Source organism: Eschscholzia californica, unplaced genomic scaffold (genome assembly GCF_041429995.1).
Source record: "Eschscholzia californica isolate CP2 unplaced genomic scaffold, dmEscCali1.0.p SCAF_3, whole genome shotgun sequence".
Taxonomy (NCBI): Eukaryota; Viridiplantae; Streptophyta; class Magnoliopsida; order Ranunculales; family Papaveraceae; genus Eschscholzia; species Eschscholzia californica.
In genome coordinates, this window is record NW_028238420.1 from 40,484,194 (window position 1) to 40,494,715 (window position 10,522).

Below are 10,522 nucleotides of genomic sequence, written 5' to 3' on the forward strand. Positions count from 1 at the left end.
ATTGGGTGAGAGATAAAATAATTGTCTCCATGTTATCTTTCGTCTCCTAACCATGACTGAAGAATGTGATGCTTATCAAATCCTTTAGGGTCCGTTTGATACGTGTGCAAATGTGAGCAAGAAAATCGTTTTCTTAAGAAAATCAGTTTTTCGCCGTTTGATTAGCCACTATGAGTAAGAAAATTGATTTCTTAAGAAAAAAAAAGTGGGCAAATAGTCTAATTTTTTTTTACCACCTAAAAGGTGGGAAAACTGATTTCTCACCCTCTCCTCCATAAAATTCTAAAGGCACCTCCATTTTTAGGAAAGATGATGACCGAAATTCTAAAGGCACCTCCAAAGAAACAATGCACTAAATTGTAGAGGCACCTCCATAAAATTCTAAAGGCACATCCATTTTATGGGAAGATGATGGCCGAAATTCTAAAGGCACTTCCAAAAAGTAACAATGCACTAAATTCTAGAGGCACCTCCTTAAAATTCTAAAGGCACTTCCATTTTTAGGGTACGTGATGACCGAAATTCTAAAGGCACTTCCAATGAACCCCTAAATTTATGAAACTCACTTTTAAAATCCTAATTCTAAAGGCACTCCCCTGGTTTTCCCACATTCCTATCAAACATCAAAAAACTCAATTCACATGCGAAAGCAAATGACTTTCTTACTCGTCATTTCTCACGTATAAAAAATAATAGGGAAAACAACTTGTTTGCATTTGTTTTTTTGTCGACATAACTGAGTGAGGATAACCAAAATAAATAAAAAATGAGATGTTTCACATTTGTTATCAGGGGCGGACCCACGTTGGGGCCTATGGGGTCACGTGCCCCCAGGCCCCGAGCGAATTCCGAGTTATACACGTCTTTGATTTCGAAATTCTTAGGGTCAAGTTCACGTAAAATATGAGTAATTGTTAACTTTAAGCATGAAATAGTAGTTGGCATGATGGTGTGTTAAGAAGTTGTTTGATGCAAAGATTGTGTGTTCGAAACCCTCCAGCTACAACCATTATAAGTTATGGAAATTTTCTTTTTGCCCCAATTTTCTTTGAGGGTTATTTCCCTAATGGCCCCCTACTTTGTGACCAGCTTCCTGTCTGGCCCCCTACTTTACAAGAAATACCCATATGGCCCCCTTCCGTTATAACACCGGTACTCTCTCTCCTCCATCTCTTTTTCTCTCTCTGCCATGTCACGCCACATCATCTATTACGCCACCTCATCACCTTCTCCGACAGAGGTCGCCGACCGGCCAAATTTCCGGCCGGCGACCTTCAAACTAAAAAAAAAAATTCTCTTCTTCTTCCTCTCTCTCTCTCCTATTTTCTCTCTCTTCTTCTTCTTCTTCCTCTCTCTCATCTTCTTCCTCTCTCTCTCTCTTCTTCCTCTCTCTCTAAAATGGCCGGCGAAGGGGGGGAACCCTTCGCCGGCCGTCGGTCTGGGAAACCAGACCGACGAGGTCTGGTTATCCCAGATCTTCGAATGTCTGGTTTCCCCAGACCGACGAAGGTCTGGGAAAAACCCAGACCGACGAAGGTCTGGGAAAAACCCAGACCGACGAAGGTCTGGTTTCCCCAGACCTTCAGATCTGGGAACTCCCAGATCCGGGAATTCCCAGATCTGAAGGTCTGGGGAAACCAGACCTTCGAAGGTCTGGGATAACCAGACCGACGGCCGGCGAAGGGTTCCCCCCTTCGCCGGCCATTTTAGAGAGAGAGAGAGAGTGAGAAGAAAGGGGAAGAGAGAGAGAGAGAGAGAGAGAGGGAGAGGAAGAAGATGAGAGAGAAAGGGAGGAAGAAGAAGAAGAAGAGAGAGAAAACAGGAGAGAGAGGAAGAAGCAGAAGAGAAAAAAAATTAGTTTGAAGGTCGCCGGCCGGAAATTTGGCCGGTCGGCGACCTCTGTCGGAGAAGGTGATGAAGTGGCGTAATAGATGATGTGGCGTGATATGGCAGAGAGAGAAAAAGAGATGGAGGAGAGAGAGTAACGGTGTTATAACAGAAGGGGGCCATATGGGTATTTCTTGTAAAGTAGGGGGTCAGGCAGGAAGCTGGTCACAAAGTAGGGGGCCATTAGGGAAATAACCCTTTCTTTGAAGCTAGCTTAATTTGGCAGTTTTAATTCTCTTTTCAACTCTTTCTTCCTTGATCAAAATTTTTTGTTTGCTTATTCTTTTGCAAATTATAGCTGGACTTTTCTTTGTGCTAAAATTTATCTTTTCATTGGTAGAGTTATTTACGTCTTCATATTACTTTTATGCCCTTGTCATAATTCATTTTTATGTATATTTTCTAACAATATTATTTTAGAATCGCTCTCATCTCTCTTCATCTCTTTTCGTAATTTCTTTACAAAATATAGATTATGAGGCTTTTTTTTTCAAAATAAAAGGTCTTCTTATTCTTTTAATATATAACTTGTACTTATTTGTTTTTGTATATTAACTTAATTGTTCATACGACTAAAAAAAACTTAATTATTCATACAAATTATTTGTAACTAGATTGTAATCAAAGCAACTTACGGTTAGCAGTAGTCTAATTAGATGAGTGTCGCTATGACATATAGAGATCATTGGCTTGAACGATATTTTTTGTTTTTTGCAATTCACACTTATAGCTTGGTTTGGTAAAGTTTGGTAAGAGTTCGTCATTTGTGATGGTATTGGTTTTTTACTGTTTCATATAATTAAATGTGCCTTGTCAACAAAAAAAAAAAAAATATAATTAAATGTGCCCGACCCAGAAAGCGCCACTGTTTGTTATGCATGATATGAGAGCAAATACCACCATAAGATAGAATAAGAAAAAGGTGAACCAAACATGGTTGGGTTAATAGTCGTATCATATATTGAGATGTAAACAATGGCTTTCATTTAACATGTGGTGGCAAATTATAATTAAGAAACACTTGACCAAGTTCAAAAAAAAAAAACACTTGACCAAATTATTTTAGAGATGTGTTTAGTGACTTTTTCTTATCGATGAGAAAATGTTTTTTAGTGACTTTGTGTCTATTGAAGCAAATTTCTTTGGTATTCAAGAAAAAGAGAATTGAAAAAGCCATCTTCAATAAGTCTTTATACCCATTTGAAGGCAACTTAATATATTTTGGACTTTTGGTTAACTAATTATATGAAGGGAAATTTTAAAAGGCCCCCCGTTTTTGTTAAAAGGCCTCCCCGCTAAAAGCGCCCCTTCATTATAACCCATTTGGTTATAGGGCTCCCTCTACAAAAGAGCACCTCCTTCATCAATATTTGACCTAACGGCAAAGTTAATGCCGTTAGGTCAAACTTAATCCAAGACCGGTGATGTTGACCACGCCACATCATCATCTTCTCCGGCAGGATCGCCGGCCGGCCAAACTTCCGGCCGGCGACCTTCAAAATTTTTTTTTTTTTATTTTCTCTCTCTCTCTAAAAACAATTTTTTTTTTTTTTTTTAAACTCTCTCTCTCTCTCTCTACAGATCTAGAGAGAGAGCAGATCCTTTGAGGTCTGCGAACAAACCTCTAATGGGTCTGCGAACAGACCTTCATAGGGTCTGTTCGCAGACCTCAATGGGTCTGACCTTCAATGGATCTGCTCTCTCTCTAGATCTGTAGAGAGAGAGAGTTAAAAAAAAAAAAAAAAAAAGTTGTTTTTAGAGAGAGAATAAAAAAAGAAAAAAAAATTTGAAGGTCGGCGACCCTGCCGGAGAAGATGATGATGTGGCGTGGTCAAATGATGGAGAGAAAATGTGGGTGAAATACACCTTTAAAGGGGTTTTTTTCACCCATTCAAAGAGGGGGGGCCCTTTAACCAAGCTAAGTCAAAAGCTTTTTACTAAGTTAACGAAACTATGGGGAGGTCTTTTAACAAAAACGGAGAGGCCTTTTAAAATCTCCCTTATATGAAACAAATATTATGGATAAATTAAATATTATGTATCCTAATTTCCAACAAAAAAAATAAGTATATCGTATACTAAGACTCCAACCCCAGCCAGGTAGCCGCCACATGGCCTCTTTATGTATAATTATACGGACAATAACACATTTCCTCTATATGATGTATGGAAAAAATCAATAAAGAAATTCATGTGCAATAATTGTTTAAATCTTCTTTACCACATATTTCACTGGTTTCATTTCAAAAAGAAAAGTTCATTGGTTCCTGTTGATGTGTAAAATGTTAGTATATTCAACCAGAAACATCTATGTTCACAATAATTAATTTGTCATTTCTACAGTTTCATCTGTGATCTTAAACTTTTCTCATGTCAAACGGAAATCCATAAAAATCTTCTAACTGAGTTGAAACACAAAAAATATTGATCTTTCTTCTTCGACATAAAATACAAGGCTACTTTATTTTAGTTTGCTCGCTTCAACCCAAAAAAATATCAAGACTGGGCTGTCTCCTTATGGGTTCTTTTTGGTCGATAGGCATTTTGGTCTAAGCAACCAAAAATGTTTATAAGCGGCAACTTAAACGAATAATTAACTAATTAAAACCCAGCACCTGTCAATCCCTTTGAAACCACCCATGTCAGCAAAAGATCAAAGGATATGAAAGTAAAATTAAAAAGTTTCTTAAAAGGACAAAGGAATCCGGTCTATTCTTCGGCTTGTCTCTCTCTCCTTACTCTCTGTCTCGCACATCATCGATCCCCTCTTTCTCTCTCTAAAATTGATCTTTCGCGATCCTCTACGATCCCTGATTTCAGAGTGTGAAACTGCAAAATCCCTAACAGAGTATAAAAGTATAAGTGCTACTGAAAAAGCTTTGATTCTGAATCAGCAACAACAATGGCGACGCCTCCATTATTTAAAAATAAGGTAACAACTTTTTCTTCTGATAAAACTTGTGGTTTATCGAAATCTCAAATATGTTTAAAAAAGATAATAGATATTATCTCATCTGGTTCTTCATCGATTCAACCATGTGAAATCTTGAGAAAATCATCAGAAAATAAGATCTCAAACGAAAAGGAGTGTTCAAATGATAAAGTTAGGGATTTGTTTATTGAAAAACGAGGAGTAGTGGGTATTGATTTGAACCTCAAATTAGGTTTTCTTCCGTTAGATACTAGAGAATTGGAAAATCTAACGGTTGATAAAGGTTTTAGTGCTTGTAGTGGTGTTGGAGATGAAGATGGTGATGGTGATGGTGATAGAATCAACATTGACTGTAATTCTTCAGTGGTTTCTGATGATGAGATTTTTACTAAGAGTTCTGAAGGTGAATGTGATCCTAAAGAAGTTTCGAACTCAATGAATGATTTTCCTGTGATCATAGAAGATGAAGTAATAGGAGAAAAAAGGATAGATTTTTCTGATATAACGAATCAACTAGAAATGGAAACTGAAGATAAAGAACAGAGTGAGATTAAAGGTGGAGAAGAAGAAGATAGAGAAAACGAGGTTGAAGATAGAAAAAATCAGAAAAATTTGAAACAAATAGAAAGATATTCATGGAGTAGAGAAAATCAGAAGGATGGGTATTTAGATTTGCTGGTAGAAGCAGCAAGATTGATATCTGGTAACTTCAGAGACGACGATGAAGAAGAAAAACAAAATCGATGTCTAAACAAACAGCTTAGTATTGAATCGGAAGAGGAAACTGATCAGATAATACCCAGTAAGAAATCTAGTAAATCAAAAGGGGAGAAATGTTGGAAGTTTGATATCTATGAAGATTTTGAGGATATTTCACCGATTGTAAGATCAAAACGAGGTAGGAATCAAGTATTGCCATTGAAATACAGAGACTCTGTTCTTGATCCATGGAAACGTCTAACTAAGCAGAAATCATTATCTAGGGTTTCTTCCAGAAAATAAGAAATAGTTAGTAGTATTCAGTAGTAGAATTGAAAACAAGTTCTGGGTTTTTCTTAGATTTGTTGGATTTTCATGCATAAACAGTGATTAGGTTAGAGAGAGGTCAGAAAAAAGTATTGAAATGGGGAAGAAGATTCTAGTGGCAGACTAATTTTATGATTTTATTTTAATTTAGTTCTTCCTTGTTTGAAGTAGTTCTTTAAATTAATTAAAATTTGGTAGAAGAAGGTGAGAGAATTTAGGGTTTTGAAGCTTGGTTAATGAAAGAGTGAAGAAGAGTTGAAGGTAGTGAAATTGGAAGTGATAAATGATAGGTAGACCTTTGAGCTTCTGTTACTTGCAGCTGCTTTTTGTCCTTGCATTACACGCAAAAGGATACCTGAAGCTTCAAAGCATCTCTTTCAGTCCATTCTCTCTCTCTCTCTCTCTTCCTCTTTTCTGTAGTTTTTCTTTATGACACATGTAGTTGTTTTCTATAATGGCCTAATAGTAAAATTGAGATATAGTGGTACAGTTTTCTAATCTTCTACTATTGCTTTTTAGAGTTAGTTTCCATATGACCCTCAATATTTGACCACCAACACCTTTGGACACACTCAAAACCAAATGTCACACTGTTGATAATTATTTTTAGGGTTGTTTTCCAAATAACTCCCAACTTTATGACAAGCAACCTGCCTAGCCCCTACTTTATCGAGAATACCCAGATGACTTCGTTTTCCAGTTATTGTTGTATGTTCGTTAACTAGTCATCACCTCTCTCTCTTCAATCTCATCATCTCTCTCTGCCACCTCATCGTCTCTGCCACCATCACGTGAGAGGTGGTGAGAGGGAGGAGAGAAAGGTGATGACTAGTTAAGGGACATATAACGGTAACTGAAAAAATAGGTCATTTAAATATTTTCGAAAAGTAGGGGGCTAGGCAGGAATTTGGTCATAAAATTGGGGGATATTTGAAAAATAACCCTTATTTGTATGGGGTGCATGAATTTACATAAAAATATTTTTACTGGGAAAGGGGTGTTACTGGATCTGGGGTGGGGGAGAAAGGGAGGGGGGGGGGGGGGGGGGGGGGTTCGCGTACATTTTCATTGACAATAGATTGTTCATTGACTTTCATATATGGTCATTGTCATTTCAATGATTGACATTGTATAATCCTTCATTGATTCTCATTTACAATTTTCATAGATATTGTATGTACTTTCATGAATTTCACGTGTCAATGAAACTGTAATATATTGTGATAAATAGATTAATAACCAATATGATACTTCTTGAAGTGATTGAGTGGAGGAAATTAAAGGAGGTGCTTAATGTTTTAAAGTTTTTTAGGAATTAATTCTATTTTGCCCCAATGACACTTCCTAAAAAAGTTGAAGTTTTGGTCATTGGAGACTAAAGCGAACTGTCAGACACTTATAAGACCCAAAACGATGAGTTGGTCACAAATTAGGGGTCAAAAATTGAAATTAATCCATATAATATTATATAAATAGTATAATAATACATATTATTGTTAAGTTAATGTTGTTGGGTCGACTGAATTCCGTTAGCATAAACAAGACAGATTAGTTGCGCACCATATATCTTTAAAATATCGAGATACTTTTGAAATATCAGTAAAAATATGTTATTTCAGGTGATAATAATAATTGTCATTGCCAATAATGGTTGATATTCGTAGGCTTCATGTACATTTTCATTGACAATAGATTGTTCATTGACTTTCATAGATGGTCATTGTCATTTCAATGACATTTCTATTGACATTGTATAATCCTTCATTGATTCTCATTAACAATTTTCATAGATATTGTATGAACTTTCATGAATTTCACATCAATGAAAATGTAAGATATTGTGATAAATGGATTAATAACCAACATTATACTTTCTGAAGTGATGGAGGGAGGAAATTAACAGAGATGAGGTGCTTAATGTTTTAAAGTTTTTTTGAAATTAATTTTATTTTGCCCCGAGGGCACTTCTTAAAAAAGTTGGAATTTTGGTTATTGGGGACTAAATCGAACTGTCAGACACTTATAAGACCCAAAACGATGAGTTGGTTACAAATTGAGGTTCAAATCAGAATTAACCCATATAATTATAACATTATATAAAAAGTATAATAATACTCCACATATTATTGTTACGTTAATGATGTTGGGTCGACTGAATTCCGTTAGCGTAAACAAGACAGATTAGTTGCGCACCATATATCTTTAAAATATCAAGATACTTTTGAAATATCAGTAAAAATATGTCATTTCAGGTGATAATAATAATTGTTATTGTTAATTACCATTATTGGTGTTAATTATTAATTTTAAAAAATCTACCAAAATATCAATGAAATTCACTTATTTTTTGTTGACAAGTTTGGCTTCAATTTTACATTAGAATCCGCCAAAATGTAAATGAGAATACAAGTCCACCAAAGCCTATCGATCTATCAGTGCTTCAGACTTTCGCATACTTTGAAGTATCCGTGATTTAATGCCTCAAACATCTGCAGACTTTAAACTGTATGTGATTGAATACCTCGAACATTTACAGACTTTAAAATGTCTGTGCTTGAATATTGCAACCATTCGTAGATTTTGGAATGTCAACCAACTGATTATCCCCCCACAAACCATGAACATATTTCATATTCAGATGTATCAAGATCGACTGATATAGGATACAGGAGATTGTCTATAAATTTTTTTCACCAAACTTCGCCTTGTCAACAACTATCATTGAGTCAAGAAGTTGCTAGTACCATTCTCTGGTCTATTTTGACTGGGTTGATACTCAAAAGTTCAAAAAGTTTCATGTAAGCGGGGAGCAACTCCGATTGGATTAGATGTGCCAATAATCAGAATAATTAGATACAGTATCTTTTTTTTTTAAAACATTATTTTATATCTGGTTTATTTTAGAAGTTTTTTTTTTTTTTGATGAAGGATTTATTTTAGAAGTTGTACTCTGTTTCATACTATTTCATTATACATGGTGAAATGTCATTGGATAGTGTCCATATTGGTGAAAGCTAGTGGTGCTCCAGTCCAATCATCAACCTAATCCAAAAAAGAAGAGTAGGCCCCGCGGCTTACACACCTACTGACCTACAAGAATAATAATACGAGGCTTTCTCAAAGATTATGACCGAGTTATTATCAATACGAGTTATATACTACCCCACCTCACCCAATTGTTCTAGGCCAAATTTGTGTTGAAGTTTAAAATCCACTGTCTATCTTCTCGGATATGTCCATGGTTTGATTTCTTTAGAGGTGAAAATGATCCTCTTTGGTCACTATCTGAGATTGGGTTAGTAAAAATATAGGAAGATGAGTAAGTGTTTTTTTGTTGAAACCGAAGATGAGTAGATGACACAAAAAAAGAAGAAGAAAGTTATATATATACACGTGTCAAATCAAATGAATAAGGGATGTTTAATGGCACCCTTATAAGTGTCGAACACACGCCTCTTTCCTTCGCACCAACCCTCATATGTAATTTGCGTTGAGAGAGGCGCTTTTAAAACGAAATTTTAAACTTATAGTCCAAAAAACGGATCCTAAACACACATTTAGTCCTCTCTAATCCTATTAAGGGTTTGTAAATCAAAATATTAATGTAAATGGATATCTAGTCCATTTGTATCCATCTCGAGAGAAAATACAAATCCCTATAATACATATTAAATCATAATACCTAAACTAACCTTCCATATATATAAAAACTGGTTTACCTTCAAAATCCTCAATTATCTTTTTCCATTTTTATCTCCCACCTTCTCTCTCCAATCACGTTTCTATTCTTGTTTTTTGGAAGTCGATTACGATCTACGTATGTCGTTACATTTGACACTTAATACATCATAGATGTGATAAGCTCGATAACCGCCCACTCAAACACTAACAAGACCGGGCCTATAACCCAACTAGACATGGCCTAAAGCCCAACAACATTATTTACACCCGAATAATCCCAATTCAAATAACCAAAGATTTCACCTTCTCTGAGATTCGAACCTGGGACCTCCAGGACTTTCTGGAGTTTATGTCAATACCTTGGAACCACTTGGGCTACCATTATCTTCATTATCCTCCATAACGGAAACCTGTTTATTCTCTCTCTCTAAAACCGAATCATCTAATAAACCTTTATTAAACTCAGAAATCTTGTTTCATCTTCATTAGAGCAGCTGAAACCTCTATCGTTTATCAGGTTTTACATTGTGAAAGTCTTTGTTCGTACCATTGATAAGATCTAATATTGCTTCTCAGGTTAAAGTAACAGATTCTCTATCTTTAAAATTAAACATAACAAACTTTGATTTTGTTCTCTAGCCAAAATATTTTTTTTGTGCCAATGTTTTTCCTCTTCTATCTCAAGTACAGTAATTTTGTTAAACTTTTTTGCCCATAATATTTGAAGCTTAATTCTCCAGGGAAAAATAAAATCTTATTTGCTGTCTTTTTATTCATCAAATAAACACAATAAAAGAGTAAGGAGATTTAAACTTTATATTATTCTAAATAAGAGACCCAATGATCTGACTTGTCGAGAATAACCATGATTTCGTATGACATTCACGTAACACAAGAAAATATATCGCAGATTTTAGTATTATTTACAATTAGTTTGTTTGGATTTTTTTTTTATTATGTCTGCATTCTTTTTTTACATTATCATATTAAGCCCTA